General features: G+C 38.8%; 1 long non-coding RNA gene across 2 annotated transcripts in view; it reads left to right on the forward strand.

The window, feature by feature from the left end:
* The window catches only part of LOC122794815, a 465,643-nt gene that overhangs the window by 257,276 nt on the left and 186,776 nt on the right, over positions 1 to 21,591 (forward strand). The window contains exons 1-2 of one of the 2 annotated variants that reach the window (XR_006363713.1): positions 1,387 to 1,464; positions 13,098 to 13,172. This is a non-coding gene — a long non-coding RNA (uncharacterized LOC122794815). Of the gene's footprint in view, positions 1 to 1,386; positions 1,465 to 13,097; positions 13,173 to 21,591 lie in introns of those variants that run through there. The other variant, XR_006363714.1, reaches the window with a different exon arrangement.

The raw sequence follows: 21,591 nt of genomic DNA on the forward strand, positions 1-21,591 counted from the left end.
CATGCTTCCAAAGCAGTTATATGAAGCCCTGTAATGCACTATTTGCTGTCTGAGCATTATTTGCCTACATATGGTATATATTGTACTCATAAACAATAAGCCTGAACATGCAAGTATGACTGGGAGTGAATGAACTTTGACACATCTGTACTTTGAAAGTACATGTTGTTATTAAACCGTGGGGTTATAAATTCTGATTTTTCTTTTTTTTCTAAAAATAATGCATATAATCTGCAGCCTTGTGAGATAATACTGCTTGTCATGTTTTGTGTGTGTGTGTGTGTGTGTGTGTGTGTGTGTGTGTGTGTGTGTGTGTGTGTGTGTGTGTGTATGTGTGCGCGTGCGCATGTGTCCTGTTTAGTAGTAGTGTTAGATGAAGTTTTTCTTCCCTACCCTTACTGATGTATGCTAACCCTAACTCTGCCCCTAATACCAACCCTACAAATTATGCTTTTAAAAACTCTTTCTCTAACAGTACCACTATTTAGACATTGCCTCCTCTGGGTTTTATAGTTGGGATATACTGATATAGATGATTTCTATTTGGAGAGAAGTATCATTGCTTTTCATTCACTCTTAGTAATGTTTCAGTGTTTTGTGTGTGTGTTCTTTTGTTTTGTGTTTTGCTATTGAGGGTTTGCCCTTTTGTGCACTCAGTATTTCCTGATATGATCATACATATATATCCCATCCAGAATGTCGGCTAACTTTCCTGGGAATTTGTACCTTCTAGTTATTCAATTGCTTTGATTATCTGGTCAGTTGTATTTTTGTCATTTTTTTTCATTGCTTAATGTTCCAGATTCAGCTTTGTTTTAGGCTATAGTGATTAACACTTCTTGCCAGTGGAAATGCAGTCTTATCAATGTTAGAAGTTGCAGTTTCTGGTTATTTGATTAACTAATGACATTTTTTTTTGTTATGACACAGAATAGTAAGCAATATTTAATGTTGTGAAGTTGTTTAAATGTGTATAAGAAGGTTGCTTAAAGAGAAATCATTTAAATTGTTCTCTTTTATTTTGATTTGGTAGCAGAGCCCAGAAAATAACCTTATCTAATATGAATCCAGTAATATGAATCTCCCCCTCCAAAGCCCCTGTCTATTGTAGCTTATTTTAACCATACAGCACTGGGTTTGCTTCAAGTAAATCTACTTGTGTAGCTTAAGGCCAGTGTCCTTTTGTAAGCTTACTTCTGCTCATATTTTATTTCTTTTTATTTTATTTCTGGTGACTATACCTTTTAGAAACTTTATATCCTTGTCTCTCAAGCTAGTTTTTCACTATCTTTTTCTGATTGTTTCTATGACTTCATCTTGACCAGGGTGCTAGCCCAGCCCAGTATTAGTCATTACCCCTCCCCCTCACCTCACTTCCTCTTTCTAGTCTTCATAGGTGCCTCACAACAGCAGGAGCCATTTTGAAATCTTCTTTCCCCTTCTGCATCTGCTGCTCTGTGTAAGGTAAAATTTTGATTCTTTGGCATTAACTGTTTTGTGATGTCTTTTCTGTTGCCTTAACTGCTTTAAATCTTACAATGTTTGGTGATTATTGTGTTGCTTTATCTGCTTTAGGTCATATAGTATTTTGTGATTATATTGAGTTAATATTGCGTGCATATACAGTTTCTGGTGTACTTTATCTCGCAACTCTAGTTTTGTGAATATTTAAAGTTTATTTTCCCTGTCACAAGGATCTCCAGCACCTTATAATCATGGGTAGCTTAGCGTTTGAATTGTACTCATCTTATTTCTTGTTTTTTAATGAAAGAAAACTGTAAATGCGAATATTTACCAACTAAGTTTCTTGTTGCAAGGAGCAACTGTACCTCAACTTCACATTTAGATGTATCTGTAGTATTTTTACTGTAATTTCTTGGTGTAGCACTAAAGTAAAAGGAAGAACTATTGCCTGAAAGTGTACCAATTATTGTCCTCAGTATCCTAGATTTCTGTTTTCCTGCTTTGTGAATCATTGCCTTGTGTATGTCTACACTGTGCTGCTGTTAACTACTGTTGTTCTGCATTACTTTATGCATAGGTGTAAACACTGCTAGCTATGTGTGTAAGACACTCATACAATGGAGATTAATGCTAGGTAAACTATCTCTGCTTACATGTATTAATTTTTTTCTCTCTACCCATGATATTTTTGTCTCTCGCTCTTTTCCTGAATTACTTGCTCATAACTAATCTCCCTCCTCTCTGTTTTTATAGCCCTAGTGGATTTTCCCTGCGGTTTTCCCCTGGCCACAGTACAGGCATCACAGGTTTGAGGACCTTAACAGATACCCTGCAACCTTAACTATCTGTCCGGAAGCCACCATTTTAAGCTTAAAATAATACCACTGAAGTATGTGTCCCAGTAAATAACTACTACATAAGCTAATATTTTAATTAATGCTAGACTTTATAAGCACAACAAGAATTTACAGTGTTTTTTTGCTAGTCATCACGAAAAGCACTTGCCAGCAGCTCCTATCCTTTCTCTTTGGTTACCCACTATCCTCATACTGTTTCTGTGTATATTCTCCTGTTCTGCACTATACCCTTCCATGAATTAATTTCTAACCTCACTCATAATTGCCTTTTCTAGTGCACCTGCCCTATTTTACTGTCTTCAGACTCTTACGTATTAATGTTATTTTTTGTTTTGCCCTGCTTTTAGCTGCTAATAATACCTCTCTCTCCCCCTCCAAACCCCTCTCTATTGTAGCTTCTTTTAACCATACAGCACTGGGTTTGCTTCAAGTAAATCTACTTGTGTAACTTGAGGCCAGTGTCCTTTTGTAAGCTTACCTCTGCTCATATTTTATTTCTTTTTATTTTATTTCTGGTGACTATACCTTTTAGAAACTTTATATCCTTGTCTCTCAAGCTAGTTTTTCACCATCTTTTTCTGATTGTTTCTATGACTTCATCTTGACCAGGGTGCTAGCCCCGCTCCGTTCACCCTCGCTACGCTCGAGCTCACTTCGCTCCCCTACCCTACCCCCATTCCCACACAACCCCATTACAATTACCTTTATACCTAACTATCCCTCCCCTTCCTGTCCCATTAGCCACTACAATTCTACTTTCTGCCTATTGCCACAACCACCTTACTAATCTGTCAATCTTGTCAACACCACTTCCTCTATACCACAGTCTCTATACCTACTTTATCTGACCATATTTTATTCCAACATGTATTATTTTCTAATATCTTCTACACTACTCCTTATTCTATCTCCACCTCTTACCACTCCAATCTCTCTGACCCACTCCTATGTTCACCAACTTCTGACTCATACAACATATATCCAACTACTTCATATTTTACTATCTCCCCTAATCTCTTTACTACCTCTACCTCAAGTCTATATAAGCTATCCATAATACAGCTTTTTAAACCTTCCCACAAAGCTAAGTCAAAACTATACAAACTCCATCTAGCATCTACTACACACTCTCTCCTCACTAAAAACCTACTTTGTTCTGGAGATATCCATCCCAACCCTGGCCCCTCTTCTCTCCCCAAAACTACCTCTACACTGCCCCCATCTTACTCCTCTAACAGTCACCAACCTCAGTCACAACAATCATCTCCATCCAAATACTTAACTATTTACTCATTGAATATTCAGAGTCTAGCAAATAAAGTCACTGAGCTGCACTCATGGATAGCTCTCAATACCCCTCACATCCTCTCCCTATCTGAAACCTGGCTCAAGCCACAAATCTTAAATAGTGAAATACTCCCACCAGGTTATAATATCTTCCGATCTGATAGAAAAAAGGTGGTGGCGTGGCCATCCTCTATTCAAACATTTTTAACCTCTCACCATACCCTTCCCTAATTCCTGACTTCCTCCCAGCTGAAATCATCATCCTTAACTGCCACCTGAATCCCCACAAAAAACTTGCAATTACCTCTATCTACCTTCCTCCTTGTAACAATCTGCCCATTCTTGAAAACATCCTATCCTGGTTCTCCCACAACATACCAAATGAGACACTTATCCTTGGTGATGTCAACACTGATTGGTCCAAACTCACAACTGACTCCCCCCAACTCAGTATCCACCTACACAGCTTCCATCAACATATAACATCTCCCACTCGCTTCCATAAAAATTCCACTTCCGGCTCCATCATAGACTGACTCCCTCAGTGATCATCTCCCTACCACCATCTTAAGACACTACTCCCATATTCCCAAACCCCACCTTATCAAAGACTATTGAAAACTATCAACTTTCAATTCATCCCAATTTAACTACATTCTCCACAAATAGACTGGTCCATCCTAAAACACCTCCCCCTAAACGATGCTGTAAGCACTTTCAATAGCATTTTCATGAATACTTTAAACTCCTTAGCTCCCTCTAGGAAGATCAGAGTAAAATCAAACCATGCTCCCTGGCTCTCCAAAGAGACTAGGTCCCTTATGAAACAAAGAGATCATGCTTGGAAAACCTGGACTAAAACGAAACAACCACCTTTTCTTCAAAAATACAGACAACTGAGGAACCTTGCAAAAAAACATACAACTAATGACAAAAAGTTATACTATAGCTCTGCTCAGCTTAACAACAAGTCCAATCCTCGAAACTTTTGGTCAACTCTCAACAACATCCTGTATCCTGGAAAGACCTGTAATCCCTCCCCATACCCTAACTCTTCCTCTCAGGAAACAGCTACCCTCCTGAATAAACACTTTATCTCTTCCATCCAAAATCTGGCAACCTCTAAGCCAAAGTCTACTTCAACACAAACCTCTCCAAGTCCCACTAACACAACTTTGTTTTCTTTTGAGCCATTTCCCATTACTTACATCAAATCTCTACTACTCAAGCTAAAACCTTGCTCTCCTTCCACTGACAATCTATCTCCTACATTCCTCAAACTTGCTGCTGACTCAATTGCCTGTCCTGTATCTATACTAATTAATCTATCTATTCTGGAATCAACTGTCCCCACCCTTTGGAAATCTTTCTTCACTATCCCTCTTCATAAATGTGGAAACTCCACTGACTCCTCAAACTACCGACCCATTGCCATTCTGTCCCCCCTCTCCAAGATATTAGAAAAATGTATTCACTCAGCTTCTCGATCACCTCCTCACACACCACTTACTTACCCCTACCCAACATGGATTTCGTCCTCACCACAGCCCTCCTGTCCTTCACTCATATCAATGCAGAGGTCCTAGACAACAGTAAACTCATTTCCTGTCTCTTCCTAGATCTCTCCAAAGCCTTCGATACTGTCTCTCATCCTCTACTACTATCCAAACTCGCAAATCTCCACCTATCCCCCTCCACACTTGTCTGGTTTAATATTTACCTATCTGGCAGGGAACAATCTGTCAAATGGCTCTCATCCTCCTCACTTTTCCTTCCCATTTCCACTGGTGTTTCCCAAGGCTCCATCTTGGGACCCCTTTTGTTTAACATCTTCACCAATGATCTTTACACCTCATGCAAAGAATCCTCCCTTATTCAGTATGCCGACGACTCCACAATTATATCCATCTCAAATAACATTCCTGAACTATACTCCCTGACCCAACAGGCCCTACTATCCACTGAACAATGGCTCTCTCACAACCTATTGATCCTAAATCCCAAAAAGACCAAACTCCTACTTTTCCTTCCCCGTTCTCTTTCTCATCACAAAACCTCCTTTTTTACTACATCTTCTAACAATACAAACATCCAACCTGACACCCACACAAAACTCCTAGGGGACATTATCAATGACGAACTGAAGTTCAACCTACACATACTCCAATGTATAAAAAAAACAAACCAGAAACTAGGTCTGCTATATCGGAACAAATAATTCCTAACCCCTGAATCTAGACTTACCCTGGGCCAGGCACTCCTCCCCTCCCTCTTATACGCCACCCCAGTTCTTACCAATATCCAGGCCTCCACTCTAAACAAACTGTTACAGACTTACCATAAAATAGCCAGATTCATTACTAACTCCCCATACAACTCACACCACTGCATTTTTTAAACTTTCTTCAATGGCTTGAACTTCCCCAGTTTCTACTCTCTTATCAATTTCATATGCTACACTCTATTCTTTATAAACCCTCCTTCTGTCCATCTCTATCTTCCTTAGTCTCCATCTACATCCAATCCCAGACCCTCCATACTTCTAACCAACAATTACTTGATAACTACCACCCAAAAAGGTCAGTAGGCAAACTACTCTACAAACACTCCCTTGCCCATGCTTGGAACAAACTTCCCCTTGACTTACGTTCAATCTCCCACACCTCACACTTTAAAAATGAACTAAAAGCTTATTTTCTCAATTCCAGAACCTGCCCTTGCCATGAACCTACCTAGTCTTCCTTCCCTTTATGTACCCTCAAAAGGACCATACTTAGTACCTTATTACACCTCTCTCTCCAATGTGTCTACTATACATTTGCACAATTTTATACAAACAAAAAATGTTTATTGTTGACCTATTGAAATATATCAATGTAAAATTGTTACTTAGCTTCTTTTTAATGCAACTTTAACTTTATGCATGTAACCCAACATATGTGAATTGTTTTGCTATAACTACTATTATATCAATATTGTTTAAAATTGTACTTGTTTTAAAATGTATTACTGGAGCTTTTCTCCTCGGGTCTCCACTGAAAATGGGCCACAAGCCCAGTTGGACAAACCCGGTTAACAAATGTCAATAAATAAATAAGTAATAAGAAAATTGCATCTGAAAGGATAATCCTATTTTATTTCCTTTACACAATAAGTCACAAGAAGTAATCAGCACAGCTCTGTGAAACATCACAAGTCAGAAAACTTCCAGTAGCTGAAATTAATACCCACAGTTTGCATTCAGCAAGTTAGACTAAAACAACAGTGGCAGTGGTGATACTAGTAATAAAATAAATATATATCAATAATATCATTTGATTCACAACAAAATTAAAAAATAGCCAGAGCATGGGAGCTAAGAGTAATGCTTTGTGTGTTGTCTACCAAGTTCCATAATGTTATTATACAAATGTTCAAAATCTTATGTTTTCAGGTCTCAGCACCACATGGCAATCACTCCCTTCATATAAAATTAACACTGAGAATTTTCTCTAATCAGCTTTTGGAAAAGAATAAAGAAACTTTGTCTTTTATTGGTTAGGGGTTGCCACAGTGGATCACTGGTCTGCTAATGATTGACAGTGTGATTTTACAGTGCCAAGGTGCCAGCCTGACACCCAACCTTCATGGAAGGCACACCCACATGCACCTACCTGCATATCTTTATTGTTTATGCAGCCACAGGGAGAGCATGCAGACTCCACACAGAAGAAACTCCAGCCGAGAATCGAAGCGAAGAACCTCTTGTTGTGAGGCAGCAATGCTAACCACTGCACCAACGTGGCCTGGAAAAGAATAAGGAAACTGATTATACTAAACTGTAACCACTTATTACCTAATTAATGGAAAATTGATGTAATTCCTACTCTCCTCCCAAATATATAACAAAGACCTGTTATCAGAAGAAAGTTTGTTATAACAGATCATTTTGTCTTAGTTCTACCAGTATGAAGCTAATAATACATACCTACATCTGAAAGTGGATCCTTGTGTTAGATTTATCTAGAACTAATTGATCTTCCTGCGATGTGCTCATTTTTCTAAAATCTGTCATAGCATAGAGGAAGTAGTTACACATAGTTCCCTAAAGGAACTACTTCTTCTTCTCTTGGGTTTTCCTGGTTAGGGGTTGCCACAGTGGATTACCTGTCTGCTCATGACTGGCAGTTGTAGTGTTAAGTTGCCAGCCCAGCACCCAACCTTCCACAGAAGGCACACACACACTCATGCCTAGAGCCAATTTAGAATGTCCAATCCACCTACAGCATGTCTTTGGGAGGAAACCGGAGCACCCGGAGAAAATCCACGTGACCACAGGGAGGACATGCAGACTCCAAACAGAAGGCACCCCCAGCTGAGGATTGAACCAGAGAACCTCTTGCTGTGAGGTGACAATGCTAACCGCTGCACCATCATAGCCATCCTCCCTAAAGGAACTACTACTGGTTGCAATTACATATAAGAAAATGAGAATATCATAATATGATATTTCAAAAACATTTTTGCTATATTTACTGAGTAAATTAATAAGTAATAAGCTGAAGTCTATCTTTCACTTTGAATGGTTTTAAATATCACATGCACATCAGTTTCATCTCTTAAATGCCTTACAGATCCTCCCATAATTCGGGACACCTGAATTGCCCAGATAAGCTTTGCTAATGTCGTTTTTGTCATGTCAAGCTTCCTTGAAAATTGTTAGCCCTACTACTGCAGTATTTAGACAAATAATGAATTGTATCTGCGATTGCTTGATGTTTGAATGCAATTTTTCTAAAACATTACTAAAATGGTTATTTTTCTGTATTGAAGTTCATATTTTATGTATGTTTTCAGTGGAACTTTGAGAGAGAGTGCAATTTTGTCTGGCAGTTAATAGAGAGGATTAAGACTGAGTGATCAAGTGAGCTGTTTACTGTTGTCCATTGTATAGGTTCATAGGTTCATAGGTTCATACTAGGCTATCTGCCCTAGGGCATTTATAAGCCTAGCCAGAATGTGTTTGGCTTTCGCCACCCATTTTAAATTTATTTTGCTATGCCATTTTTCGAGGTTAGTATATTGTGCCTCTGTCTAACAGTGACACAGAAGTGATACCTGGGGTAAACCTACGATCTCCCATCCACTCATCAAGATTCCTCTTGAAGAGAGTCAATGAGGGACTCTGCCTAACCTGGACTGGGATTTTATTCCAGAGTGAAGGGAGCCTCTGGGTTATGAATCTGTCCCTCCAGCATGTCATATTTATTTCAGTGCTGAGGTTCAAGTCTCTTGAGCATGTAGCTCGATGGGATTTGGATTTTCTGAGGTGCAGCATGTCCATTAATTCCGGGTTGGACATGGCTTTATACGTCAGGCACAGATCGCCTCTGAACAGGCGGTATGCCACTGAGTAGAGCTGGAGTTTCTTTAACCGGGCAGCATATGGCATCTGTTTGAGCCCTTTGATCCTCTTGGTGAGGTACTTTTAGGGTCTTTCCAGTTGCTGCAGGTGTCTGGTAAGGTACATCCCAAAAGGGCATTGTACCCAATTATGGGCCTGATGAGGGATGAGTAAAGAGGCACGATGACCTCCCTGATCTAGATGTGAATCCCTTCATGATTAGGTGGGCTATATAAAATGTTTTCTAACCACTTTGGCCACGTGGTTGTCAAATGAGAGATTGCTATCAACTTGGGTCCCCAGGTCCCTAATTACTTCTTCTGTACTTAATGGATTACCACCTATGTGGTAATTTGTGGGCACTTTGTTTTTGCCAAAGGGGATGACTATACACTTTTTGGCATTTAGCTTGAGGCCATGGCTCTGGCACCAGTTGTCTGTTTCTATGAGGCCCTTTTGAAGGATGCTTGTGTCGGCTGGAGAGTCGATTATGGCGCCCAGTTTGCAGTCATCTGCGAACTTGGCCAGCCACAGTCCTTCCGTGTTGGCCTGTACCTCCGAGATATATATACCGAACAAGAGAGGTCCCAGGACTGAGCCTTGTGGGACACCACTTGTAACTGGTTTGGAGTCTGACATAGCTCCAGCAATTCTAACCATGTGGGTTCTGTCCTTGAGCCAGTTTGCAATTCATCTAGTGACATAGGGGTTTATATTTAAGCTGGTGAGCTTGTCTATAATGCCCGAGTGGGGTATTGTATCGAAGGCTTTTGCGAGGTCCGGGCAGGCTGTATGGACCACCTTCCCCTCGTCAATGGCCTTGGTGACTGTTTCAAAGAAATCAACCAGGTTTAAGAGGCAGGATCTGCCTTTAACAAAGCCGAACTGGGTAGGATCCAGTGTTTGTAGGTCCCCAATATCTTTATTTATGAGGTCCACGATGATCCTTTCCATAGCTTTGCAGACCAAGCTAGTCAGGCTTATGGGGCAATAGTTTCCAGGATCCGTTGAGGCACCACCTTTATGGAGAGGGACCACTGTTGCTGTACGCCACTCTTTGGGCACATATCCTGTAGTAAGGCTGAGATTGAACAGTAGTTTTATGTTTGGGTTTAGCTCTTCTTGGAGTTCATGTAGGGCGCAGCCGGGACACCATCTGGTCCCATTGATGCTGTGTTTTTGCTTTGGAGAGGCGGCTCTTACCTGAGCATCTGAGATGTCAGGGGGGCAGCACTCTGCTGGGATAGATATTTGCCCTTTTGGTGGGGAGGGGAGTTTGCGCTGAACCTGTCAGCTAGGATGTTGGCAATGTCTGTGGGTTTGGTGTATTTTTTGTCATTTTGGACTAATTCTGAGCATATCTGGGAATTACCACCCAGGTTCCTAACATAACTAAAGAAAGCCTTGTGATTATCCTTAGTGTCCTGTGCAATTTTTCTCTCGAAGCTGGCCTTACACAATTTTATGTGTGCCCGTAGTTTTTTGCTAATACTGATCAGTGATGCCTTCCCTTTTTGGGATTTTGCTCTATCATTTAGTAGCTTCCTCCTTCTATTGTATAGTTTGTTTATGGCTGGGGTCCACCAGACAAGACATCTGCCTTTGGAGGATTGGGTCTTGGTTTTATTTGGGATCGCATGATCCATGCATTCCTGAAGGTGTTCATAGAATGCGTTTATAAAGGGTTTGATTCCTTCTCACTCTATTTACCTTCTGTGTGGCACTAAGTCACTTAACCCAAAATTACTCCTGGATCACCCCTGGAAAGGGACAGGTAGGCCTAATGGGCTTACCCAGTAAAAAAAAAAGCAGAAATAAAAAATACTTTAGTAAGTGCATTCCTTAGGCTGGAAAATAATGATGCATCACTGAGTAATTTATAAAGACTAATTCCATTGCCTGTTTCTCCTTTGATTTTTCACCCTTCTTTTATAGCTGCTTCAGATGTTATTCACCTGTATTATGTTCAGCATAGTTATCAAAAACATGCATCACAGTAGTTTAATTCTTCTCCATTTATGGTTTATTGCTGATTATGGTATACAATGCAGAACTATAGTGACAAATAGGCAATTACACATGTGGAAAGGTTACCAGCACTACAGTTTTATTTTCAATGTAGAGTGATCTCGGAATTGGTGTATTTAATTGAGGGTGTGTGTGTGTGGGGGGGGTGAGGCCCCCCACTTGATTAGGGTTTTGAAGTTTGTGTTTTTTGTGTACGGCCCTGTGAATTTTTTTTCAAGGAAAAATTTGCGGACATGGCCATTCATGCTTTAGAGCGTTCGCTCTTTAGGTGTCAATGATTATATGCTCGAAGAAAACTCTCTTCAAGCATATAATATAGACCTGCATAAATCACATACCCAACTTAAGGTTACTATGAAAATACAGTACTCTGTACTAAATATGTGACATCTCCCTTTTGCTGAAGGTACAGATTCACACAATATATCATTATTTGCAATTATACAAATGCATGTTGTGTATGTACACACACTATAACTATACCTCTATGCCTTATAATAGCACAAGGTACAATGAGGTGCTCAAACAGCCAAGCCAGAACTCCACTACAAGTCTTTGAAGAAACTAAAACAACAACATGAGTAGTGAGCTACAACAGACTTTTATTCACAATGTATACCTTTATGTGAATGATTCTCCTGTGGCTCAGAACTGAAGTTATTGCTTTTATTTTTCTATACTAGACATAAATACTACTGCACTGAACTACGCGATTAACTATGCTAATCTTGATACCTGAGTTGCTTGATTAATATGGGAAATTGCATTCTGCCTTGTCTTGCTTCTAGCACATTCTACCATATCAATTGACCTTTTCTTGCACTGTGCCAATTCTTGCTTTCTGCCAAAAGAATGCATTAATGTCAACAACTGTTTGATTCCAGGTCTTTGTTCCTCTTGGCTTGTCTGGGCCCCCTTTACCAAAAATAAATTTACCATATGTCCTAAGTGCTGGCATGAGGACATGATTTTCCTCAATGGCTGAAGTTATCCTTTTTCTGCTTTGAGCCCTTATTGTCCATCATTACTACATATGCAAAGAGAAAAGAAAAAAGGGGTGCAGACAGAAAGTATAACAATAATGTTTGGATGTAATCACCTTTTAAAGTATGAACCATTGGCCAAGTCTTTGTGCCACCCACATTAAATAAAAATGTTACTGAATACAAACCATAACATTATACAAAGAAATCTCAGTATAGCATGTAAGATTGCAATATATTACTTAAAGTTCATTCAGGTCAGAAATGCAATCACTCTTGTCACAAAAAGCACCCTTTCCTTATCATTGTCATGTACTCATAATTTTGTATTCATCACTGTCACTTCAAAAATCTCCAGTTCATCACACGTCTGTTGATATCCTTAGCACTGCAGAACAACTTCAGTAGTAAATTATTGCATTTATACTCATGTATGCACAATTAGTAAATTATACCATAGTAATGATCATTTTCTGTAATCAGTAATCATTTCCAGTCATGAAATCCAAGTTCCAAATGTCACAAATCCAGCAGTCAGTCATTGCTATTATAACATGCACATAATGTATGTAAATTCATGTAAATTCTTTACATAGGACCCATAACTCATTAATGAAATATATATATTTGAAGTGTTTCTTATTAGATTGTAATATTTTTTGAAATATTTCCTTACTTTAATAAGTCTGCAGTATCCTAAAACATTTGTCACCTATCACAGCTATTGGCAAATTAATAAGGCAATGCTCAACTTTTTTTTACATGAATTCAGGACCATTTATATGTGTTATATGGAAATTAGGCTAATTTGTATTCATCTCTATAAACAGCAGTAGTATGCAAATGTGTCCCGAGATGTATCATTGAATTTCGTTTTTTCACGGATTTATGAACACGTGACTGACGTGGGTGTACTGTGGACAGGGAATATTAGTACAGTATTATACAAATTCATATAGCTATGCATATGTAAGAGAAAATAAAACAGGAAAGAATGAAGTTATACATATATATATATCTATATACCTTATTTATTTATTTATTTTTATAACAATTGCAAATGCAGGTAAACAAGAATTGTCTTCTGTATTCTAGTGACAAGTGAGGAAAAGATTGAGGATAATCACCGGCAACAACAAAGAAGAGAAGAAAGGCTGGCTGAATCTTCTGGTAGGTATAACTGAAGTCCAAGAGAATTCTGTCTTAGTTTGTAATTTGATTAAAAGAATAAAAAATAATTTGAAATCATTATATAACTGTAAAAAAAGCAAAATATGCCTATGTATAACTGCACCACTCTTTTTAAAACAGTTTTCTGTATTGGTCATAAAGAAAATAATTGTAAAGCTTTGCAGATTTATTTATTTTTATTTATTAACATTTGATTATTAGGAAAGTCTGACAGGGTAGGATCCCATTTTCAGTGGAGGCCCATGGAGAAAAGCTCGAACGTATTACAAAACATTTTAAGAAAGATAATTCTACAGTCTTTAAAATAATACAACAAAACTATAGTTTAAATAGTTATACCAAATTAGACATAATATGAAAACATTGGTTGAAGAATATATGCAAATTATATGATAATGATTTAATAATTAGAAAACTTTTAACCAGTTTATAGAGAAATTAAAGCTAGTGCAATGCAAACAAGAATTGGAATACCACGTGAAAGAAAAGCAAGCTTGTGGTATGTTTAGAGAGAAAGCCAGGGGAGAGAAATTGATAGAAGTGAGTGAATAAGGGATAATAAGGAGGTATAAGGTATGAATAGGTATTTATCCACATTTAGGGCTATAGTTTATCTTGGTGTTGAACAAGAAGTTTTGGTTAGGAAGCCTTTCAGAATGGTTATGAAGGATGTGCGGGAGGGTACTGAGCTAATGGAGAGACATAATGAGTTCCAGGCCTTAGCAACAAGGTAAGAGTACAGACAATGCCCAGCAGATTTAATAGGTTTATGGACAGACAAGAAGATTTGTTGATTGTATCATAATGACTGACTGGGACCACGGCTGTGTAGAATGTTACTTTGTGCTGGACAAGCAGATGGAATCTGGATAATTTTACAGGTGGTAAGAAGGTGTGTGTGTGTGTGTGTGTGTGTGTGTGTGTGTGTGTGTGTGTGTGTGTGTGTGTGTGTGTGTGTGTGTGTGTGTGTGTGTGTGTGCGTGTGTGTGTATGTGTCATCATTATCCTGTGTGGAGGTTGCTGTGATTGTATAATAAATGTATAAGATGAAGGAAATGCAGTGGAAACCATTACAGTTAAGCTAATATTACAAATATGTAAATATAAATGGCATTATTTTGTTTTTAACTGATTATTACAAATAGTATTTTTAGTACTGTATTGAATGCATTGCACGAGAGATACATACCCCCTTTAAGTAATCACAAGCACTTGTCACGAGTTCATCTGGTGTATGCATAAGCACTAGTTATATCATTTTTCCCAAGTACACAAGCACTTCCCAAATGACTACTCCCATTGTTCGCATAAGCACTTCCTGTCACAAGTTTTACTATAATAAAGGTTTTACTGTAACATTTCAATCACTTAAACCTGTCTCCACCTATACTATAAAAAGACTACTGCAAAAGCTAAAACCATGCCGCAATGCCCCTGACAACCTTCCAGCAAATTTTCTTCAAATATCAGCCGAATCTATAGCCTATCCCATATCCATCCTCATTAATAGATCCATTCAGGAATCCTATGTACCAACCATCTGGCGTTATGCATACATAATTCCTCTCCATAAAGGTGGTAAGAACACAGACACTACCAACTTCAGACCCATAGCTATACTCTCTCCTCTCTCTAAAATTGTAGAGAAAGCCATCCACTCCCAGCTCATGCCCTACCTAATCCAGCACAAACTCCTCTCTCCCAGACAGCACGACTTCTGCCCAGGCCATAGCACCATGACAGCCCTCATTTCCTTCCTCGAAACAGTCAACCTAGCACGTGAGAGTGGCAAATACGTATCTTCTCTTTTTCTTGACCTCTCAAAGGCATTCAACACTATTTCCCATTCCCTCCTCCTATCCCAGCTCTCACACTTGCATCTATCTCCCTCAACCCTAGACTGGTTCTCCAGCTACCTTTCCACGCACCAGAAAGCTGTACAATGGAAAGAGTCAACCTCCCCTTTCTTACCTACACCCACAGGAGTTCCCCAAGGATCAGTACTTGGCCCTCTGCTCTTCAACTTATTCATTAACAACTTTCACCTCTCCATCCCTGAAGCCTCAGTCATCCAATACGCAGATGACTCCACTATGATCTGCTCAGCCTCCTGCCCCTCCAAACTTCTACTTAATACCCAAACAGCCTTTTCCAAAATTGAATCATGGATGCAATCGCATCATTTGGCCCTAAATGCCAACAAAACAAAGCTAATGATATTTACTCCCACTAAAACTTCCCAGTTCCACAAAGTCCAATTTTCCATCAAAAGCCACAATAACACCCCTCTTGAAATCATTCCTAGTACCAAACTACTTGGCATTACCATCGATGAAAACCTAAAATTCGACTCCCACATCCTCTCAGCAATCAAAAAAACCCAGCAGAAAATCGGCCTCCTCTACAGACACAACTACTACCTTACTCCATCTTCCCGTCATACCCTTGCATCTACCTTCTTTCTCCCCTCTCTCTTGTACGGTTCTCCCCTATTCTCCAACTTACAACTTGGACTCCGTACTAAACTTGAGGCCTGTTACAACAAAATCTGCAAATTTGCAACCAATTCTAAGAACTCTTCCCATCACTGTCACTCCCTACACACCTTAAACTGGCTAGAACTCCACAACCACCTAAAGTACCTACAACTTACAACAGCCCACAAACTCATCTTTAAACCAGCAGAATGCCCCTCTCTTGCTAAATCTCTAACACCCTACACACCTACCCGTACCCTAAGATCCACAGGCCAAAACCTCCTGCATGTACATAAACCCATCCACCCAACTGGTAAACTACTACTATCCAACACTATAGCCAAACTATGGAACAATCTCCCCACACCACTACATAATATACCTAACCACAACAATTTCAAATCCATGCTTCTCTCCCATCTCTCCTCCAAATGGGAATGTCCTTCACATGCTCCCACCTAAAACTCGCACACTATTAACTCCACACCTAAATCATCATTTCTTTGCCTACTTTAACTTAATTCAGAGATCTTGCTCAGATCACCTTTTCATAAATATTTTGCATGCATGCCTCTGGCCTACCTTACTCATATTCTCAAACTTTCATTGTTTGTTTTTCTTATCCATTGTACCCATAATATTGTTTTCCTCTGTAATATTGTTAATTTGTCTCTATTCGTATGTATTTGTATGTCTGTTTGGGGCTTTTCCTCTCGGGTCTCCACTGAAAAAGGGTAATTCTTACCCAGCTGGACCAACCTGGTTAACAAATGCAAATAAATAAATAAATAAATAAATAAATAAATAAATAAATGTGTGGCTTTGTTGTGCACTTTCCCCTTTTGTCTCTCTCTACCCCTTTTATTCTCTATTTTTTGTTATTTTCATAATGCATTTCTTTCTCTTTATTGTTTTGTTTCACTCTCATTTTTCATTTTTTATTTTTATTTTTTAACAGATTTAAATGTCTCCAAAACAGACTGGGGATTTATCTCCCAGGCTAGAGAATTTTCACCCTCTGCCTGTCCATGAATGTCCTCACAGGATCGGGGTGTAGGCACCAGTCCTGTAGGCACCCCCAGTGTGTAGCAGTCTGGCAAGCCTCACAAAAATGGGGCTTTGGACCTTGGTAGATGATGTAATGGCGGAGGCAGTGGACAGAAGAATTCAGCCAGTTGAAGACTGTCTTCAGTATGTTGAAGACGCTCTCTCTCAGTTGGTGACAACCACTGCACCATCACAGGTCTCTACCTCTTCAACAACATTGGGGTCCACCACTGCAACACCATCTGGCAGTGGACGTGTTTGAGGTTCTGTGGACTGGAACTCCTACTGGCACTTCCTCAACCCTTCTTCCCTTATTCTTTCTCGTACACCCTCTTATCTATTTTCTACCTACACTACCCTCTCATATAAAAAAGTTGAAAAAATAAGGGGGGGTCTATCCCTCAGCAAAAACATAGTGCCCACCCTCTCCTACCTCTTCCAGCACAAACCTTCTTGATGTTTTCCTTGTGTGTTCCGCTCATTGTTGTATTCCCTTTTCACTCTTTCCTATCTCCCCCTTTCTATTCTTTAATGAAACAACCAAAAGGATACCCATATGTAAAACAAAAAAGTCGGTTTTAATCACTGTGTAATCAGCAACTTTCCTTAAATATTTTAAGTGAGACTGCTACACTCATCTGCAATATTTGAAAGAAAAAGGTAACACAAACCTCAAGCTTTTATGAACTAATTTACAACTTCCTAAAGCTGAACTTTATACAACTTACTTTTTTGTGAGAAACAGGCATGTTTTCACAAGACTTCGCTTTTATCACAAATGACATTCACTGACCTTACTTGCATATCTGTGTAGCACCATTATTTGCAGATAACCCTAAGTCATTTGTGAAGCCCCAGACTATGAATATTGGCTGATATAATTAGTATGCAAATGTACTATGGACATGCAAGTAGCAATCCTGCCTTCAAGCCTGAAGAAAAACATATACAAATCTTCAAAAACTAGCAGAATTTTTTTATTTCTATTTTTTGGGCTTGTTGATCAATATTTTATTTTAAAGATATTATTTTTAATGACACTGTTATTTCCTTTCTTTGAAATAGTCACTTGTCAATTGTCTGCATTGTTAAAATATTTCTAGCAGCCTAATGCCAGCCAATAATTGAAAGATTTTCTATTATGATAAACTATACAATGCCCACAAGATGAAACACCAGAAATAATGTCTTTATATATTTTGAAAATCTTTTTCATATCTGTTAAAGATCTCCTGGTATAAGCTATGATTTTAAATTCTTGTCCTTATTTTTTACTTAATATTGCACAATGACTATTTTACTAACATCTGCTGCTAAATAACCCCAACTTTGGGTCACAGTGAGTTAATCACAGTTCAGACTGTGCAGTCATTTATGAAATGCAGATTGTTGCCTGTTTGTCCATTATATATTACCCTTAATGAGATTATATATTACCCCTAATGAGAATAACTGAGATAATACACAGATAATTTAAGGGGGCTCACAAATGGAGTAAAGCATTTAGTACCTGTCAATTAGTATTAAAAGGAACAGTCCTGGAGTAAATTTTCTGTTTCCCATCCATAGATCTAAGCTGCATTTGACAGGGATGAACTTTTGTTTTATGTGGATGGGGAGTCTGTTCCAAAGCAGTGGGTTTTCTGAAAAATATACCTGTGTCTCCAAATCATTCTACTGATAATGCAGAAGAGGTTTAGTTCCCTAGGCCGAGTATTTCTGATGTCATTTGACAGTAATGGATCAGATGATGCTTGTATGCCAGACACAGGTCACCTCTTAGCAGTCTGTAATAGGGTTTGTTGCATGTGTCTGGACAGATAGATGCCAAAGGGGGGCATTATATTCAGTGATTGCTCCCCTTTACTCAGCCCTTAGTAGCAATGACATCCCTAGATCTAGGCACAGTTCCTTTGTTTATAAGCTGTGCAATATAGAAGGGCTTCCTTACAGCAATAGACACATGTTGGATAAAAGTTAAGTCACTCTCCACATAAGTTTCCAAATCCCAAACAACTGGGTCAACTCTTAGGGGTCTAATGTCAATATGGTAGTTCTCTTGGGTAGATGATTTTCCAAAGGATACAATAAGGAAGTTTTTTGCCATTTAATTTCAGACTATGATTTTGACACCATTTAGTTATTTGAGACAAACCCTTCTGCAGGATGGCTACGTCATTTGGAGATTCAATGACTGCTCCTAGCTTGCAGTCATCTACAATCTTAGTCAGACAGAGCCCTTTGGTATTGGCTTTTAGTTCAGAAATGTAGATGCCAAAAAGGAGAAGTCTCCACCCAGAACTGGGTGATTCCATGTTTTTTTTGTGAATTGCTTATTGCGTCTTTCTTCTCAATCATTTCTAACCTCCTCTGATTGATTCATATAGTTATCAACCAGTATTTATATGCTCTACTAATTATTCCTTTTTTAACAGCAGCTTCTGTTCTAGATTCTACCAAAAACTCTACCAGTGCTGGTCTTTCATTTAGGATTTCCTTATTTCTTTCACTTTGCCTATGCTCTGATATTAATCCTTGATAGGAAAGGCAATCTCTAGACTGCAGTCCAAATAAATTCTTGGCCATGTACCATTTTATTACCTTTCCCTCTTTAATTATTTGCTCCCAATACCTTGGTTCTTTCACCATTTTTCTCCAATAAATTCCAGCCCCCTCTAACTTACTGTCTGTATTCCTAATTGCAGTCATCCCTATTGGCAGAATCTCCTTTCTCCATTCCCATGTTGGCTTAGTTCTTAGAATACTTTCTGCTACTTTATGAGTATAATATTCTGTATGGTTATTTTTATTCTCCTTAAGGATCTGCATTCAAAATCCCAATCTCTCTTTGTTTCCCCCCCCCTTTTCATCATTATCCTTTTCCACTTTGAACTAAAGGTTTCAGCTTGTGCTATGTAACTGTGTAGCTCTGAAAAAACCCTTTAAATCAGGTACTCCCAGACTGCCTTGTACTACTGAAAGAATCAGCTTATCCCACTTGACTCTTGCTGTCTTCCATCCCAAATAAAATCCTTCATCTCTTTATTAATTGCTAGCTTAACCTGTGTATAAAACTAAAGGGTCTAAAAAATTGTAACTGCTTGTATCTTGCTATCCATATCCATATAACAGAGCTTCTAGTTTCTCAGTTTTGTATTATCTTTTGTTTAGTCTCTTCCCACATAGCTATCACACCAGAATCCTTTTTAATCCATACTCCTACGTACTTCATTTTATCATGTCCCTATGATTATGGATATTGCTGAACCAATTTGTGTGTGGGTACATAATTTACAGCTATTGCCTTGTTTTAGCTTCATTAACTTTGTAACTTGAAAAGATCTGAAACTGCCTCAAAATGTTCCACAACACTGAAATGTCCTTTTCTTGTTTTACCAGGTATAAAATAAATCATCTGCAAACAGAGCCAGCTTATCTTGACTACCATACCAATTATATCCTTGAATGTCTGAGTCCCGGTGGTGCAGCGGTTAGCGTTGTCACCTCACAGCAAGAGGTTCTCCCGTTTGATTCTCGGCTAGAGCGCCTTCTGTGTGGAGTCTGCATGTCCTCCCCACAGTCGAGTGACATTAAAGACATGCAGGTAGGTGCGAGTGTAAATGGGCGTGCCTTCACTGAAGGTTGGGCGTCGGGCTGGCAACTCGGCACCGTAAAAACCGCTGCCAATCATGAGCAGACTGGAGTTCCGCTGTGTTGACCCTTAATGGGGAAAAGCCGAAAGTCTTTAATGTCTGAGTCACTTATTTTCTTTGGCAATGGGTTGAAATATAATGCAAATAACAAAGGGGAAAGAGGATACTGTTATCTGGTTCCTCTGCTTAAACAAATGATCAGAGTGGAACACACCTACTTTAATTTTTGCCTCTGATCTCTCATATATCCTCCTAACCATCCTTATAATTTTATCAGGGAATGCAAATGCTTTCATTGTCCTGCTCATAAACTCCCAGCTTACTCTGTCAAATGCTTTCTCTGCATCAAGACTCACCAACAGCAGTGCTATTTTTTTACATTCTGCTTTCCTCTGTATCATAAATGTTAATATTGTCAAATGTTTGCCTCTCCTCCACAAGATCCATATCTATCAATTTTGTCATCATCTTTGCCATCCTTTAACCATTATAGACATAAACACTTGATAATCATGGTTTAGGATTGAAATGGGCCTGTATGAAGCTGGATCTGATGGGTCTTTACTGTCTTTAGGTTTTACAGCTACTATCGATTTCTTCCAGGATGTTGGTGCTTCTCCACCTCTTAAAATACTAAGTAAAACCTTCCAGATCTTTATCAGTTTTTTTCCCTCCTAGCTTCTAAACCTCAACAGAGATGCTATCTGTTCTTGGGGACTTTCCCATGGATCGATTACACATCACCATTTTTTTTCTCATCTCTCCTGTTAGTAATTGAGCCTCATCTACCTCTAACCTTGGCATATTTAATTCTTCCATAAACATTTCCATTTATACCTTTTCTTGATTTCCAGAATTATAATGTCATTCCATCTGAATGCCATGCCTTTACTTATGAGTTGTGAAACATAGAAGGACTTTCTCAACACTGTGGATGCATGGTGGTTGAAGTTCAGATTACTATCAACCTGAGTATCCAGATCACATACCACTGCATTTACTCTTAGGAGGGTGCTATCTAAATTGTAATTAGCTGGGGTATTTGCTTTCCCAAAGGGAATAATTTCGTTTTAATCCATAGTTCTGGCACCAATCATTTGTATGCATTAATCCTTTCTGCAGTGTATCGGTATCATTTGGGGATTCACTGAAAGTTCCCAATTTGCAGGCATCCACAAACTTGGTCAACCAAAGGACATTTACATTTGCCTTGACTTCTGA

This window comes from Protopterus annectens, chromosome 2.part1 (assembly GCF_019279795.1).
Source record: "Protopterus annectens isolate FY-2018-M chromosome 2.part1, PAN1.0, whole genome shotgun sequence".
Lineage (NCBI taxonomy): Eukaryota > Metazoa > Chordata > Ceratodontiformes > Protopteridae > Protopterus > Protopterus annectens.